This window comes from Herpailurus yagouaroundi, unplaced genomic scaffold, assembly GCF_014898765.1.
Source record: "Herpailurus yagouaroundi ecotype Mexico unplaced genomic scaffold, PumYag 203, whole genome shotgun sequence".
NCBI classification, from domain to species: Eukaryota; Metazoa; Chordata; class Mammalia; order Carnivora; family Felidae; genus Herpailurus; species Herpailurus yagouaroundi.
This window is the reverse complement of record NW_024412434.1, coordinates 18,972,095-18,990,064: the sequence shown is the minus strand read 5'-3', so window position 1 is coordinate 18,990,064 and position 17,970 is coordinate 18,972,095. Positions and strand designations below refer to the sequence as shown.

The following is a 17,970-nucleotide window of genomic DNA, read 5'->3' as shown; positions in this document are numbered from 1 at the left end:
CCCAACCCACACTGTTTTAGAACTAGGCAAAATTTGTCATCTTGCCTTCTTCCCTAGTTCCATTAATAAAGACTGTCTTTTTGAGACAATTTTCCTCAAACTTGAGGCTCCACAAGTTGTCATCAAAATTTTTGAATTTACATTTTCATTTTTATGATAAACCAAACAATTTTAAGCATAGTCTGGATCAATATAACCATCATTCAACCAAATAATGCCATAGGATTTCATTATTCATATCTTTGTTTGTTTTTAACACTTCGGTGAAAAGAAATTATTGCCTAAAACAATAACATTTATCTTTTTTCACGATTTTTTTTCCACACTCGGATGTTTTCCTGGGCAACATGACTGCATGTTCTGGGACATCAGGAGGTGGTTAGATTGACACAGTGGCGTCGTGGTCTGGTAAAGTGGTTTGGGCCCTTTCATTTCCTTGATTAGAAGTGGAGTTGTTTTATAAACAGGAGCCTCTAAGATTACTGCATGCATGTTTGTTTTTCACCATCTGACTTTGGAATCTGTACCACTATCCGAAGGGTAGAACCGTGAGTCAAGACTTGTCCAGTTTTCTACTCTTCAACATTTTTTCTAGCCCTGCGATTCGTACTGTCTTCAACCTAACCAGTTCTATTCCCTGATCTCCAAAGACCGGTGCCCGCTCTTCTCTCTGGTGTTGTCGGGGGGAAGCTTGGGGATAAGAGTCTGTGGAAAGAACTAGCCGAACTTCTGGCCAACCAGTCAATCAAGGTTAAAAGACTGTACATCATGATAAATTGGGATTCTTGTCCTGTGGTTTTTTTTGTTTTCTTTTTGATTTTGCAAAAGACGGATAATGTATATTCTCTTGGTGCACATTTTAGGTGTTTATTCATAAATGTCGGTCAGCTCTCAAAGGAGAAATCTCAGGGGTCATGGTGTTTGTCACAATTTTTAAAGGTCTCCCAGGAAATGCTTACAGAGCCTATGGCATTGTATTTTGCCTTCAGTGAAAATAGAAGATAGCTCATCCTCCTCCTCTGAATAATAACCCCTTTTCCTCATTGGTGAAATGGGAATAATAATCAAAAGTGGGTTTCATCTAAAAGTATGTCCTATGGTCCAGTCTTCTAGCTGGATACTTTCCGATGACTCACCTTCTGCTGATCCCTTGCCAACTTTGCAAGGACATTAGGAGATTTAATTAAAGTGTGTACAGTGCCTTAAGCTCTTCAAAGAAACACACAGCATTATTATTGTAGATAATACTTGTGAAATTCCATAATCTCTTGAAGGTAATGAAACCAACAATATAGAAAGTGGGGGCTTCAATGCAGTTTTATGAAGAACTTCCTACGACGTCATATTAATAGTGGCCATCGTGTGGCTTTGAGAATGCAGACTTCAATGACTGTGAACTTTTTAACTGTAAATATTTTGATTTAATGTTTTCCCATCAATAACTAACACATTTGAGAGGTCAGTAAGTATTCAAGTCATGATGTTTCTGGCCCACTTTTAAGGCTTTATAAATTTTTTTTTTTTACTTTTTTTACTTCTTGGTTTAAAGTATGATTAAAAGGAGTACTTTACACTACTCCCAGCATGATATTTTGTAAGTTAGAGAAGGGTGAAAAAGAGAGTGCTCTTCCGGGCTTCTTCTGCCCTGACATGTAGTTCCCCTGCTCTTAAAATCCCCCGGGAACAATGAAAATTGCTTTAGTTTCCTAACTCATCCCCTGTCTCCAGCATTCAGTCTATATGCACGCTGCCCATTTAATTACCATCCTAACACAGGTCACTTCCTCTGGATCCAGTGCCTGTGTCAGTGTCTTCACTGTGGACCTGCCATGCATCATGTGTATGAGCCTCAGCGGGCTGCTTACAAATCCCAAAACATGCCTTTCGTTGCTCATGCCCCCAGGATGCCTCCTTGTAAAAACTCTTTGTGCAGCCTTGCCTAAATGCCCCGCTCCTCCAGAGAGCCCTCCCAAACCCTCCAGCACTGATGAATCTTAGCCAGACACATCTTCCCAGAACATCTGCTTGGGACCTCGTTTCCAACGTTACTGCATTCACTTGAACATTGCAGGTGTCCCACTAATATATAAAAAATATCAATCCCCCATTGAATGCTCACCATGTGCCAGGTACCATGCTGGGGGCTCTTTAGCCTCTTACAGTAAGATTATTCCTTTTTCATCTTTGTCTCTCGTAGTATCCTCCTTTGGATGCACTAGATCCTTAGCAAACATTTGTCACATTGAATTGAAATGTACCCAGGTGAAATTTCCAGATGCCCGAAAGCAAACGTCTTTATGTTACCTTCCTGTCTTCTGTGAATTTAAAGTCCAAGCTATCCCTCAACTCTGTAAACCAAAGCAACTTCTCTTACTATTTCAAGGACACTTACTATTTGGGACACTAGCTGGTCCCAAGCCTGCGAAGAGGCTGTGATGTTCATGAAAATATCCAATTGCTTTTGGCTAACCTTGCCTCCCATCATTGTGAAATTGAAGGTGAAGAGAACGAAAAGTGTTCATTGGTTGAACAGACACCCACTGAGCATTTACTTCTTGCCAGTGGCTCTTGTAGCCCAGGGCTGGTACCTACTTCTCCATGTGTGGGGATGGAGCTAGAGAGATTATCAGAACAGAACCTAGTTCTAGAGATGACTCTCCTTTGCATCAGGCATGGCATGGCATTTCTCATACAGCGGACCATGTTTTGGAAGCCACTAGAACAAGACAAGATGGGCAAGAACCAGGCTGGGAGAGCTTCTCGCTCTCCTTGCAGTGGCTCTCAGACCTTTTTTTCTGCATGACTATCCTTTTTAACACCAAACAGGAGAAGCCTGACAATGTGAAAGCCCGTTCATGGCACTGATTCTTCGTAACTTGGCATTAGCTAAGCAGGGTAGCAGAAGTCGAGACTTTTCTAAGAAAATCTACTGTATGGTCTTCAGAATGAGGGACCTGAGATGATTTTGTGGGAAATAGCTTTTAGATACACATTGGTTCATGCAACTGAAGGGCTCTCTGTAATTCGAGGAAGAGTGCTTTAAAATTAAACTACCTTAAAAAGAAATTAATGTGGATGGTCTATACATTTTAAAAATTAGCCTTATGAGTCGTTATCCAGTTTCACTCCTTGTAAAGGATGAGCTACTGTCATGAACCACCTGCACTAATTTAGATAGAAAATGTGCTTGAAGATGAAGTCACTTGCTGTTGGTTATTTCTGTGCTCAAGAATCTTGCCCTGGGGTGCTTGGCTGGCTCAGTCAGGGAAGTGTATGACTCGATCTCAGGGTTGTAAATTTGAGCCCCATATTGCATGCACAGATTACTTAAAAATTTAAAAAAAAATCTGGGGCACCTGGGTGGCTCAGTTGGTTAAGCAACCAGTTTCAGCTCAGGTCACAATCTCACGGTTTGTGGGTTTGAGCCCTGCACTGGGCTCTCTGCTGACAGCTCAGAGCCTGGAACCTGCTTCAGATTCTGTGTCTCCCTCTCTCACTACCCCTCCCCTGCTCACGCTCTGTCTCTCAAAAGTAAATATATGTTTAAAAAAAGTTAAAAGGGCGCCTGGGTGGCTCAGTCAGTTAAGCATCCGACTTCAGCTCAGGTCATGATCTCACAGTCTGTGAGTTCAAGCCCCGCGTCAGGCTCTGTGCTGACAGCTCAGAGCCTTGGATTCTGTGTGTGCCTCTCTCTCTGCCCCTCCCCTGCTCATGCTCTGTCTCTCTCTGTCTCAAAAATAAATACAAACATTAAAGTTTTAAAAAATCTTACAAAATTAAAAATTAAAAAAAATTTTGCCCTTATTACTAAGGGAAAGTTATAAAAAAAACTTACATAGTACCATGCTGGGTGCAAAAGAATAAGCTTAAATGGCATGTTCACTATCTTCTGAGAGCTTGCAATGCAAAAAAAAAAAAGGGGGGGGGCAGTAAGTTGTAAAAACAAACATGGCTTCAAAATCCCAAGCCCCCAAACTTTTGGGAATCCATTTTCCATGCTTTTTAATAATACTTTTAGCTGTTTTGATTTATGGAAATAATATGAACTGCTGGAAAAGGGGTGTGCTATGATCTCAGAATTATCTGTTGTCATAAATGTGTTACATAAATATTCCAGGACAGCTTTTTTAGCCCTTTGCCAACAACTGTTAACCTGCTCTTCCTTCTTGGTCCTTCTTCTACTTCGGTGTGTAATTTCCACGCTCCTACTTTAATATTTTTTTCTTTGCTTTATGTGTCTTTTGTGCAAGTTACCTCCAGTCCTTCGTGGAAGAAGGCTGGCTCAAAACAAGCAAACGTATGCATGTTAATCAAGTACTGACTCTGTGCCAGGCACTGCGGGTGGCTGAGGACTCGCGACTGACCGAGACACGGACTCTGCCCTCAAGGAGGTCAGAGTCTGGAGGGAGAGACATTAACCATTAACTTAAGAAGTGAGTTTCAAGGTAAAGGTCCAAGGGCTAGGAGAGAACTTAGAATCGGCATGTTTCCCGGACTGCCTGAGCCACAAGGCGGAACATCAGGAAGAGCTTCTGATGATGCCAAAAGCCCTGTTCTTGATGCCCAGCAGAAGTGAGCTAGTAGAGAAAAAGGGTGGAGGGGGTTGGGTTTGTGTAAGCTCAGTAAGAAAGAGGCAGGGATGCATTCAAGGACGTTAAGAGAAGCGTGAACAGCCTGAGCCCAGAGAAGGGCAGGCAGTTGAACGTGGCTGGAGCAGAGTGGGTTCAGGGGGCGCCACCAGGCTCCAGGTGTAGATTTGTCTCTTAAGGTTAGCAGGATGACACCCGGGGGAGACCTATCTGAGTCTGTGTTTTAGGAAGAGCACTCTGTAGGCTCGCTGAAAGCGGACCACAATGGCAGGGAAACCAGGTTAGAAGCTCCTAGCAGTAATCCACCTGAGAGAGGGGGATGGTGGCTGCACTGTGGCCGTGGCTGTGACGGTACAGAGGGACGGAGTGAAGGAGAGATTAAAATGGTGGTGTTTGTGGCATTTAGAAACTCCCTGTGGGTGAGGTGGGAGTCTGGGGTGACACTGGGTTATTTTTTTTTAACCTAGGCGGCTGATTCAATGGAGTGTCGGAGAGAATTCAGACAATGCACGTCTCTAAATTCTGTCTGAGGACTAAATGTGCTTGGCAGGTAGTAATCATCCAATAAGGTTGCTATCGTTGTAACTGTAGGCTAACCGCATCTGGTTAGTTCTAACGGAACTCTCTAGAAAGTGCTGCTCATGATCGACATGTGCGTTCTCTGAGCAGACTCTGGATCAGATGGCAACTTTCGAGACTCTTAAGTTTCTTCCATTTTCTTGGCCTGTTTCCTCTTATAATATCAACCAGGCAACGAACGTCTCAGTAAGAACTTGAGATAAGAGATATAAAGTCCTTTGTGTGGCACCGTATGCATAATGGAAGCTCAGTAAATGACAGCTTCATACAGGAACGGAAGGCGTCATTGTTGGTTCTCAGCCTCCAGGGGCTGGGGGGCATTCTCTCTCATGGATCTTTGTAACTCTCACAGGCCCTGCCTACCCAGCACAGGGCCTTACACTTAATGCTGGCCAGTAAATATTTATTGAAACTAGAATAACTGCTACTTCATCTTTTCTTGTCTTTCTGCCAAAGGTGGTTAACCCTCTTTTGAAAAGATTCTTTTTATGGTTTTGTCTTCACATGGTTTATCTTTACTTAAACTTGATTTCATTTGGGCCCTCTTTTTTCCTTCTAAATGATGACCCACATTTCATAATTCTGACATTCTCCTATAAAATGTCTCCTTGACAATCCCCCATCTGAACTCCTTTTTTTTATTAAATTTTTTTTTAATGTTTATTTATTTTTGAGAGAGAGAGAGAGACAGAGAGAGACCGTGGGCGGGCCCGAGCCAGAGCGCACACGTGAATGGGGGAGGGTCAGAGAGAGGGAGACACAGAATCAGAAGCAGGCTCCAGGCTCTGAGCTGTCAGCACAGAGCCCGACGCGGGGCTCAAACTCACAAACTGCGAGATCATGACCTGAGCCGAAGTTGGACACTTTGGCTGAGCCACCCAGTCACCAACCCCCTGACCACCACCACCCCCCACCCAGCCATCTGCACTCCTGCCCTCTCACAGGACGGTGTTTGATAGTGGGATCTTGGTTCTTGTGTGACTGTGATAATTACTTAGAGTGCTAAGCCCTTCCTAAAATTCTTACTGGGCTCCAGGATTTCCACTAGAGCCAAGATCAGTCCATTAAGGACTTGGGAAAACAGCTTGAATTTAATCACAGTGAACCATACTCACTGCAGAGACATGTAATTTGATCAGAAATATTTGCACACAAACATACCAAGTCTCAGGCATGGCTGGCAATTAGCGACTCCGTGATAATAAAGAAGAATTTGAAATAGCTCTTGAGCTCACGAATCTTTGCCTGTCTGTGTGTTTTCGTTGGGGAATTCAAAACACATATTCGGTTATTTTACATGCGGCACTGATATAAGCATCGGGTAGGTTTATACTGGTATCGTTGGTCTTTTCCCATTTTACTCCCTTTTCCTGGTTATAAATGAAATAAGTATAAAAAATAAAAAACAGAAACTTGGAAATACATTAACCTGGGAAATACATTAAACTGTAATGAAGAACAAAATGCCACCCAAACATACACATAACATTTTTGTGTTTCTAATTAAGCTCTACATGTATGTAGATACATATACTCTCCATAAATTTATAGCACTTAAAATACAGTTTTGTATTTTGCTTTTTCACAAGTTATAATAAGAGCATTTTCCTGTGTCATTAAATAGTCTTTGAAAGTATAACTTGAACGTTTGCATAATGTTCTATCATACGTGTAAACATTCCCATACTGTGAGATATTTTGGTCGCTATTCTAAATAATGCCATAATGAAATCTTTGTGCGTAAATATTTTTTACGTGTCTCTAAATATTTCCTGAAGACAGATTCCCCAGCAGCAGAGTAACATTTTGAGACTCTAGATACATATTGCTAAACTGCTTTTCAGAAAAGTTGGGCAAATTTGCACTGTGGCCAAGGCTGTGCGTGTGGGAGGGCCACCGTATCACCACTCACTGTGATCTGTCTTATCTTTCACAAACCACACAGTGAACCTGTGGGTCAGATTTGTTTTAACTGCCTCCCAAGTGGTGCTCTCTGTCCTAACCCCATAATGTGATTTCTGTACACTTTTAGGACTAGCTTGCCATTTAAAGGGGAAAGCTTTTTTTCCTGAAGTGTGAAGCTAGATTTCTATTCATGAAAAATTTCAAATGGTTATTTAATGTTTCCAGTGTGGCAAGTTAAGTTCCTTAAATGGGGCATCCATTTTAAATGTTTTTGTCATTTAGCACCATTCACCCAAAACTAAAATCAAGCAAGCATCCCTCTTCCCCTCGTCACGTTTAGGGGCTTATCTAGCAGCAGTAATTCCAAATAAATATCCTAGTTAGTTGAGATTTGGACATTTGGACAGCTATTTGAAATTTGGGCAGTTTTCCATTATGCTGAATCCTCTGGAAATTATTTTTGAAAAATACATCATGCTTTATTTAGTTGTAGTTTGTAGGCATGAGAATTTTATGTATGTAGCCACTGCTTTCTTCATTTGTCCCTAAAAATGCCTATTTTAAACTAGATTGTCACATTTGTTTGTATATAAAAGAAGATGTAACTATCGTAGGGTATTCTAATCCAGTGGGATTTCGGGTTCTACATTTGACATGCCCTTTCCACTTGCAAACTTCAACCAAAAAAAAATTTTTTTTTAATTCTTATTTGCATTTTAGAGCTATAGCAAATTTACTTTATTTATTTATTTATTTATTTATTTATTTATTTATTTATTTATTTATTTTAAGTAAGCTTCACACCCAGCGTGGAGCCCATGTGGGGCTTGATCTCACGACCTCGAGATCAAGACCTGAGCTGAGATCAAGAGTGGGACACTTAACCGACTGAGTCACCCAGGTGCCGCTACTTTATTCATTTTAGAATGAAACTTTTGACTCTTTCAACCTTGTTCTTAACTAAGGCATAAGCTCATCACTTTCTGTCTATTCTGTTCAGTTCAGGTTCACAGATGCAATCCATATGCTATATACTATGTAAAGACAAGGGACACACACATACATAAAGACACACAGAGCACATCGTCAGAGACAAATCCCTCCCAGATCGAGTCAGTACAATGTGACACGTGCTGGAGCATACTGTTAGTCCCCTTATACGATGTACTCACTTACAAGTGCCCCTTCCCCCAGTTAACAGGTTGCTCAGATAAGCCAATTCTGATGGTCTACCCAACTGACCATTCAACAACCAGGTTCCGTTCAAGCATTGCTATTTTCCCTGTGTGGATTTCTGTGCCTGCCTAGCACCCCAGCATCTTTTTTTTTTTTTATCTCTGGCTGACTGTTGTAAATATTGATAAATTTCAAGAAATATGATGCAAGTAGATTGCAAACTGAAACTGAAAGCCTTAAAAAAAAGAAGATGCAGTTGTGGTGAGGTCGATGACAGTGATATTGGAAGAGAACTGTACTACATACAAAGCCCAATGTGGAAGAAGTTGCATCACAACTGCATAATAAAAAACCTTGGTAGGGGCGCCTGGGTGGCTCAGATGGGTAAGGGTCTGACTCAGGCTCAGGTCATGATCTCACATTTCGTGGGTTTGAGCCCCAAGTCAGGCTCTGTGTTAGCAGTTCAGAGCCTGCTTGGGATTCCCTCTCTCCCTCTCTTTCTCTCTCTCTGCCCCTTCCCAGCCTTCTCTCTCTGTCTCTCTCTCTGTCTCTCTCTCTGTCTCTCTCTCTCTCTCTCTCACAATAAATAAGTAAACTTAAAAAAAAATAGAGGGCCTTGGTAAAAAATAAAGCCTTCAGAGATACTTCCGCAAAGATAGCCTTTTTCGTCACTCGGTGCAAAAGTCAAGTAATGATGTCATTTCACATCATTTTGTCACCCCCAAACCTAACATTCAATTACTTCCTTGTTCTATAATTAGGACATGTTTATAATTATGACTTATTTTTATCATATTTATTTTATTTTCTCATTTGAAATATTGATCAAGTCTTTTTTTTTATTTAAAAAAATTTTTTTTAACATTTATTTATTTTTGAGGCAGAGAGAGACAGAGCATGAACGGGGGAGGGTCAGAGAGAGGGAGACACAGAATGTGACACAGGCTCCAGGCTCTGAGCGGTCAGCACAGAGCCCGACGCGGGGCTCGAACTCACGGACCGCGAGATCATGACCTGAGCCGAAGTCAGCCGCTTAACCAACTGAGCCACCCAGGCGCCCCGATCAAGTCTTAATATAACTTATTATTCAGTGTTGGTCTCTGTATTTTCTGGTTACCTACTGCTGTGTGACAACCCCAAACCACAGGTTTCAACGACCATTTTATTATCTCTCATAATTCTGTGGGTCAGCTATATTCTTCTCGATTGGCCATAGCTGGGCTCACAGTCATGTGGAATCGTGGCTGGGTTAGGGTTAGGGTTCAAGATGACTCATTCATTCATCTGGTGCCTTCTCAGGGACAGCCTGGATTCTGGGGTGCCTGCCTCTCTCACTCCCCATGTAGTCTGAGGGCCTCTCCTTCTCCACATTAGGGGTAGCTAGACTTACATGGCAGTGCAGGTTTCCCCAAAGCACAAAAGCAGAAACTACTTCCGAAGATTTGGGTCCCAAACACATCGCAATCACTCCTGCCACATGCTATTGGTTAAAGCGAGTCACAGGGAAGCTCAGGTTCCACGTGGAAGGGAGCTGCACACAGATGTGAATACGAGAAGGCATGGTTCACTGGAAGCCATCTGTGGACACCAGCTCACACACTGTATTAAGCGCATTCATTTAAAAAGGCATTTTCAGTACTAGTTACCCATGGATAATGAGGACCTCCTATAGCTGTAATCGCTTTGGTGGGTCATTTCCAAAAGCCTAATGAGCTGTGATGTCAATCGCAACAGTCAATCTGCTTTTAAGAATCACAGGCCTCAAGTGGAGGAACTAATAAACAGATTACAGCCTCTGACTGATTCGTAAACTTCAGACCCTTACTGTTCGTTTTTTGAAAGAACAAGTTTGGGTTTATTTGCCTAAGGATACTCAACAAATGTTTGGAAAATAATTCACAGTTTGATGTATATAATAAGAATTTGGAGCATTTGTGTGTGCCTTATAAACTAGGTAGTGCTTTTAGGTGTTAACCTTATTTGCTTTTCATTTCAAATCTTGCAATAAGGCAGGTATTCCAGTTTTCAAGGGAGGAAACTAACGCATGGTAAGCTGTTCAATTTTTCACAGTTACACAGATAGGAAACATTGGAGCCAGAACTCTAAGTTTAGGATTCTTTCAAACCAGCCACCCCTCCTAGGGTTCTTTTAAACTTAGAAGGATCTAGGGGCGCCTGGGTGGCGCAGTCGGTTAAGCGTCCGACTTCAGCCAGGTCACGATCTCGCGGTCCGTGAGTTCGAGCCCCGCGTCGGGCTCTGGGCTGATGGCTCAGAGCCTGGAGCCTGTTTCCGATTCTGTGTCTCCCTCTCTCTCTGCCCCTCCCCCGTTCATGCTCTGTCTCTCTCTGTCCCAAAAATAAATAAACGTTGAAAAAAAAATTTTTTTAAAAACTTAGAAGGATCTCAAACTAAAACCGATTCTTTCTCTCTCCATGTACATGTGTGTATGTATTCACACATATATAAATTATACATTAAAAACACTCAATAGGTACATCCTCCATTGATAGTTAATGAATGAAATTGATAGGTAGTGAATGCAATTCACCCATTCTGTTATTATATACATATATGTGTGTATACACACATGCACACACACACGCACACATGTTTATAAACTGTACATTTTATTTTATTTATTTAAAAAAAATTTTTTTTTCAACGTTTTTATTTATTTTGGGGACAGAGAGAGACAGAGCATGAACGGGGGAGGGGCAGAGAGAGAGGGAGACACAGAATCGGAAACAGGCTCCAGGCTCTGAGCCATCAGCCCAGAGCCTGACGCGGGGCTCGAACTCACGGACCGTGAGATCGTGACCTGGCTGAAGTCGGACGCTTAACCCACTGCGCCACCCAGGCGCCCCTATAAACTGTACATTTTAAAAATCAGTAAGTACAGCCTTACTGATAGGGAATGAATAAAATTGAAAGGTAATGAATGAAATTCATTCTCATTACATATATAGAGATGTGTATATATATATATATGCACATGTATATAAAATATACATTTTAAAAACCATTCTTAAAATACACCTTCATTGATAGATGAAGATTCTTCACTGAATGATCTATGGAAGGTCATTAATATCCATTTCAAGCTAAAGGATATTACAGAAGCATGAATGTCATCTCGAAGTCATCTGGTCCAACCCATTTATTTCATAGATGGGACAACAGGCTCCGAGTGGTTCAGTTAGTTGCCCCAAATCACACAACTATTTAGTGAAAGAGCCAAGACCTGTTTACTCTGAACCTATTGTTCTTCCAACTAAATCAAGCCACTGAAGACAGCTTCAGCTCAGGTCATGATCTGGTGGTTCTTGAGTTTCAGCCCCGCGTGGGGCTCTGTGCTGACAGCTTGGGGCCTGGAGCCTGCCTCGGATTCTATGACTCCCTCTCTCCCTGCCCCTCCCCTGCTTGTGCTCTGTGTCTCTCTCTCTCAAAAATAAATAAACATAAAAAAATAAAAAAATAAAACATTAACATGTGATTCTCCTGGAATTAAAAGTAATGCAAATTGGGGGCGCCTGGGTGGCTCAGTCGAGCGTCCGGCTTCGGCTCAGGTCATGATCTCACAGTTCGTGAGTTCGAGCCCCGGGTCGGGCTCTGTGCTGACAGCTCGGAGCCTGGAGCCTGCTTCCAATTCTCTGTCTCCCTCTCTCTCTGTTCCTCCCCTGCTCATACGCTGTCTCTCTCTCAAAAATAAATAAAGATTTTTAAAAAATAATTAAATAAATAAATAAAAGTAATGCAAATTGTAAACTCTTTAAGTGACTAAATACAGTTAAGGACCAGCTGTGCAATTTGCTGAAAATATTGTTGTTTCTGCGAGAAAACCTAGTGCTAAGAGCCCATGGAAGAGGAAATTTGCTCTGGGAAAAGCTGAGAATTAACTTCAGGGTTGAGTTCTTTATGAAGAAAAAGAAGTTATCATCGTTGTATCCAGTAACTTGTTACGTGTTTTACTCCTAGGATTATGCTCGTAGCAAAATCAAGGAATTTACATCATTCTCACAGAAGTGAGTGTAGAAACTTTCTCTGAGAATGAGGGGTTGAGATGAGCTAAATCTCATTTTTTTTCCAAATGAAGGAAAACATAAAGGTCAGTTCTGTAGATAGCATTCTGACAATATCACACTTGTCCCAGCTCTGATGTTACTATGACAAGTAGTGAGTAATGTTGCATTTTGACCTGAATACAAGGCTTTTCCGCCGTCCTCCTTTCCTCCTTCCACCTCCCCTCTTTTTATCAAGGAGGAAATGTTTTCAATTTGTTGACTAAACAGATAAAGTCAAGAAGCCAATAGTAATTTGCCAAAGTCATAGTATATGTGACCAGCTGGCACCTGTTTGAGTAAAGAGCCCATTAAAAAATGGGCAGAGAAGGGCGCCTGGGTGGCTCCAGTGGTCAAGCCTCTGACTCTTGATTTCAGCTCAGGTCGTGATCTCACAGTTCATGAGATCGAGCCCCTCCTCTGGCTCTGTGCTGACAGTGCAGAGCCTGCTTGGGCTTCTCTCTCTCTCCCTCTCTCTCTGTGCCCCTTTCCTGCTCATGCTTTCTCCATCTCTCTCTCAAAATAAATAAATAAACTTTGGGAAAAAATGGGCAGAGGACCTGAATAGAAATGTTTCCAAAGAAGACATACAGGTGACCAAAAGACACATGAAGAGATGACCAGTGTCACTAATCATCAAGAAAAGTCAAACTGAAACTATAATGAGATCCCCTTATACCAGCCACAATGGCTAGTATGAAAATGGCAAGAAATGACAAGTATGGGTGAGGATGTGGGACAAGGGAACCCTGTTCACTGTGGGTGGGAATATAAGTTGACGCAGCTACTGTGAAAAAGTTCTGGAGGTTCCTCAGACAACGGAAAATAGATATAGCGTATGATCCAGCTATTACACTTCTGGGTGTTTGCTGAAGAAAACAAAAACACTAATTCAAAAAGACACATGCACCCCTATGTTTACCACAGCATTATTTACAACAGCCAAGTTAGAGAAGCTGCCCTAAGTGTCCATTGATAGATGAATGGATAAAGAAGATGTGGTATCCATTGGAATATTACTGGGCCATGAAAAAGAGTGAGATCTTTCCATATGCAGATAGATGGACCCAGAGGGCATTATGCTAAGTAAATAAGTTGGACAAAGACAAATACCATATTTCACTTCTATCCAGAATCTAAAAAACAAACCAACAAAACCAGAAACAGACTCATAGTACAGAGAACAAATTGGTGGTTGCCAGAGGCAAGGTGGTGGGGGGGATGAGTAAAATGGATGAAAGGGATTAAGAGGTACAAACTTCCAGTTATAAGTCACAGGGATGAAAAATACAGCATAAGGGACATAGTGATATTGTAATAACTGTGTGGTGACAGATGGTAACTATACTTATGGCAAGCATTTCATAATGTATATAATTGTTGAATCACTAGATTGTACACCTAAAACTAATATAATATTGTATGTCAACTATAATTCAGTTAAAAATAATAATTTTAGGGGCATCTGGGCGGCTCAGTTGCTTAAGTGTCAGACTTTGGCTCACGTCATGATCTATCTCACAGTTCATGGGTTCGAGCCCCCATCGGGCTCTGTGCTGACAGCTCAGAGCCTGGAGCCTGCTTCCGATTCTGTGTCTCCCTCTTTCTCTGCCCCTCCCCACTCATGCTCTCTCTCAAAAATAAAGTTTAAAAAAAGTTCTTTAATAAAAATTTTAAAAAGAGAGTCAATTAAGCCACAGGCCGCATCCTGTCAGTTGAGCAGCCCAAAGTGATTTCTGGCTTTAATAATTACTGGACTGAACTATCATTTTTTTAATGTTTCATTTATTTATTTTTGAAAGACAGCAGGGGAGGGAGGGGCAGAGGGAGAGGGAGAGAGAGAATCCCAAGCAGGCTCTGCACTGTCAGTGAGATCATGACCTGAGCTGAATCTAAGAGTCAGACATTTAATCAGCTGAGCCACCCAGGTGCCCCTGAACTGACATCTCATTTTAGATGAACTCTTGCTCAGGCCCAGGAAGGCCTGTGCTGATCCAGGGGAGGGAATCTTTCCCAGGCACACCCATCTGTGAGTGGCTTTTTCCAGGAGTGTCACCTCTTGGGTATATCTCCATCACCATCTTCATATGTGGGATCTGGGATTTGGAGATATCCTCAGATCATCTCCCCAACTTCCTTAAATAGGGCAAAAAAGGAAAAGAAAAAAAAACCTTGGGAATGAAACCCACCGTTCTCCTCTGAATGCAAAATTCAAGGCTGTTCATTTGTATCCGTGAGTGGTTCTGTTTTATTTATGTCACAGTCTGAAGAACTCGCTGGGTCCCATTTTTCCTCTGTGTACTGAAGTGGTTGGATTTCTTTCCCTTTACGCAGGTAGAGTTATTGATGTTTTGACAATACTTAATATGAAAAGTTATAAGCCTCCATGCAATAGGGCCACACAGTCATATATATATGTGGGCAAGCAGACAGGTACTGTGCATGGGGAGGAAATCCTGTGTCACCACCACTCAGCCACCAGACCGATATTGTTTGCGAGAAGACAGGTCACAGGCTTGAAACTGCACTTGATGAAGTATTCAAACGAGCTTTAAGAAATATTATGTGGTTTAAAACATACATATTTCGATGACAAATCAAATGTCAGCCCTAAGTGCAATGTTTATAGGGTGCTGCGGCTCTGTGCGATACAAACCATAAAAAAATAGAAGCACCTGCATATTTGCACCAGACGGCACTTTTTTCTGAGGAGCCCATTATTTGGAGGATACTCTTACAGCATCAGCAAGTCCGGTTAGAAATTTCCAGCACCTCCTGCTGCTTCTGCTTTCCCACCATCTCCACTGCTGTCCTCTCTGACAGCCACTACCTGATTTTTTTTTCCAGGTTCTAGCAACGCCCTGTGGGTCTCTGCAGGCACATTGGCTCCCCTTCGTCCATTCTCCACAGGGCTGCCTGTATTCAGTTCATATCTTTTCCTGCATAAAGCTCGGAAATGCTTTCCCCTTTTTTTTTTTAATCAGGGGGGTTTGATCAGGGAACAAAGATTTATTATAGAGATCGGAAGTTGCACAGTTGTTGGGGAAGTGAGCTGAGAATCAGTGCAGCAAACGTCACTTGCCAATTTAACCAATGCGTCTAAACTTGCAGGGCAGGAACCTTCAGCCGGGTCTAGGACCAGTGACAGCAGAGACAGGGGCCCCGAAAGGGCATGAGTCTCTGAGATCTACAGGAAGCTCATTCATATGTGAAATTCTCAGGAAGCCCTACCCTCTGAAATGTGGAATGTAACTGAAATGAGCATTCAACTCCAGGACACAGAAAAATCAAAATGAAGTATAACGATCAGGGTGAAATAGGTGTAGCAAAATCTTGGGGAAAACAAAACTAAAATCGCCCTCAAACTACCCACCCACCACCAAATCTCCAACAATGTGGCAAATCTGCTCTGAATTTTATAAAAGTTAATTCGTGTATATGTTTTCAAAAATGACACATCCTACACACTGTCTCTGATTTCCAGTTCAGCACTACAGCACGGATCCCCTGCTCTTGTCTTTTTCTTTCTCTTTTTTTCCTTTAAAGCTTGTGTTCTTATCCGATTCTGTACCTGTTGGAATGAGAAGGCTCATTTCCTTTGACCCGGCTGTGACAGGATTTGCAGAGGAGTCGCGTCAGTGTCTCTGCTCAAATTTCACTTCCGAAGCACAACAAAGCTTTTGGCAAATGTTACAGCTCCTCTGTCTCTTTTCCCACCACAGTTTGTTGCAGGTGTGTGCAATGCCGAAGCTTCCCATGGATGCCCTGCAAAATGCCTGAAGCCTGCTTTTTTTGGTGGTCTGTACAGTTGGGCACTGGCGGTTCTCATTGCCCAGAACCTTCTTCCTTAATCTGTGAACTCTTCTCTCTATGGCGGGAGGCCAGTGGTAGCCCCTTGTCTCTACCTTCAGAAGAGAACGACTTTCAGGCTGAATGTTCCTAGGAGAGGGCTTTCTAGCCTCATGGGAATCACGACTGCCACATACGTATTTTATCCCACTAAAAGACACATTCCAGCCTAGAGCAGTGGCAGCTCTGGTTTGTTCTTTAGTCATTTCTTATCCTTTAAGCATGGGTTACATTGTGATCATAGGAAGCACCAACTAGTTCTGCCTGAGGAATTTCCCACGAGAGATGACATTTCTTAAGTGATTTTTTTTTTCACAGATTCACAGGTTGCGAGCTTGAAACTTACTAACATTGCTCTTTCAAATCCGTATCAATTAACCACGCTGTGTGGTACTTTTCTAGTAAAAGTGATAGTGGTTTCTCCCCCTCCCCATGTTTTTAAAAAAAACTGAAGTATAGTTGACACACAAAGACAGTGATGGTGTTTTATCAGTTTATCCAAGTTTCTGGCCTCCGTCCGTCAGAAGAAAGGAAAGAACAAATGAACCCTTATGGAAAATGAAATTGATCATTAGTGGAACTGTGATTTTTGTCAACAGAAAGAACTAGCTATGTATTTCTTGCATTCAGTAACAGGGAATAAGGCGTTGAACAGTGGGGTCCTAGACATCATTGATGAAAATGATTGCCCTGTGCAGTGACTGGCAGCTAGCTTCTGTCACCGTGTGAATTATTTAGAGGTTAGAAGTTTGGCTTGCAGAAGAGTGCTACCTAACGAAAACGAATGGCCATGCTAGCCACACATCCTATAGTTCTCTGCCAAACACTCGAAATCAATTATTTACACATTATAGGCCAATATATATCAAACCCCTCAGCTCCAATGGCTTGATATAAAGCTGTCTTTAGCTCGCTGCTGCCTCTTCTCCCACGCTGGTCTCTTTTCACCGTGTCTCTTGAACGTACTACACCCACTGCGAATTGTCCTCTACCCATTGTTCCCCCAAATGATCTCCTCTCTAACCAAAGACTTGGAAAAAAAGAACCTAGGGACTACCTAATAGTTCCTAGAAACAGCATCGCAAAGCCACTGCTTGTTGGCCACGTGCTGTGCCAACCATGTCTACAGGTCTTTTTTAACCTGTCGTATCTCATTTCATCGAATTCTTAGGATAGCCTAGGAAATGTGCATTGATTTCCTAATTTATAGATAAGAAAAGTGGTAAATTTATAGATAAAAGTGATAAAGGGGCAGGTATGTGGAGGGTGGGGGGAAATGATTTCAGAATGTCTTTTAAAGAAACAGCTTGAGAGCCTCAAAGGCATTTTCTTTTACCTGGTTTCCAGTCCATTTGTCACCATCCTCCAAATGTGTGTGGCTGGCGGTCTGTGTAGACCACTGTTTCTGGCAGGGGTTTCGCTCTTGGCCATGGAGGTGTTTGTCTTCACACTTTCAGTCGTGCCTTCTTCTTTCCAAGAGAATCCCTTCGTTTAGGGAACATACGGAACTGTGGTTTTTGCTGTCAGTGATGGAAACTTGGTGAATCCTTAGTATGTGTTATAAATGAAAGTAAATAGGATAAGTGGAGAGGTATTTACTCTTTTGGGGGATGGCAAATTTCAGCTTCAATAAATTATAGTTGCTTTCATTATAACAAAGGATTTTTGCTTTTAATGACTTTTGAAATGTTTCTATGGGCCCTAGACACAATAAAACTTCTAGAGCGAAGAGGTTTTTATTCTTGTTTTTTTTTTATTATTGAACCTAGGTGTTTTCCTCCAGTTTTTTTTTTTTTTTTTTTTTTTTTTTTTT

At 41.9% G+C, this 17,970-nt stretch overlaps 1 protein-coding gene across 3 annotated transcripts in view; it reads left to right on the top strand.

The window, feature by feature from the left end:
* PTER (phosphotriesterase related) overlaps positions 1 to 17,970 on the top strand; it is a 70,267-nt gene that overhangs the window by 17,063 nt on the left and 35,234 nt on the right. Inside the window, exon 1 of one of the 3 annotated variants that reach the window (XM_040451322.1) lies at positions 15,390 to 15,605. The exons of the other annotated variants lie outside the window; for them this stretch is intronic. The gene's annotated coding sequence lies outside the window, so the exon portion shown is untranslated. Of the gene's footprint in view, positions 1 to 15,389; positions 15,606 to 17,970 lie in introns of those variants that run through there. 3 annotated transcript variants of the gene reach the window in all.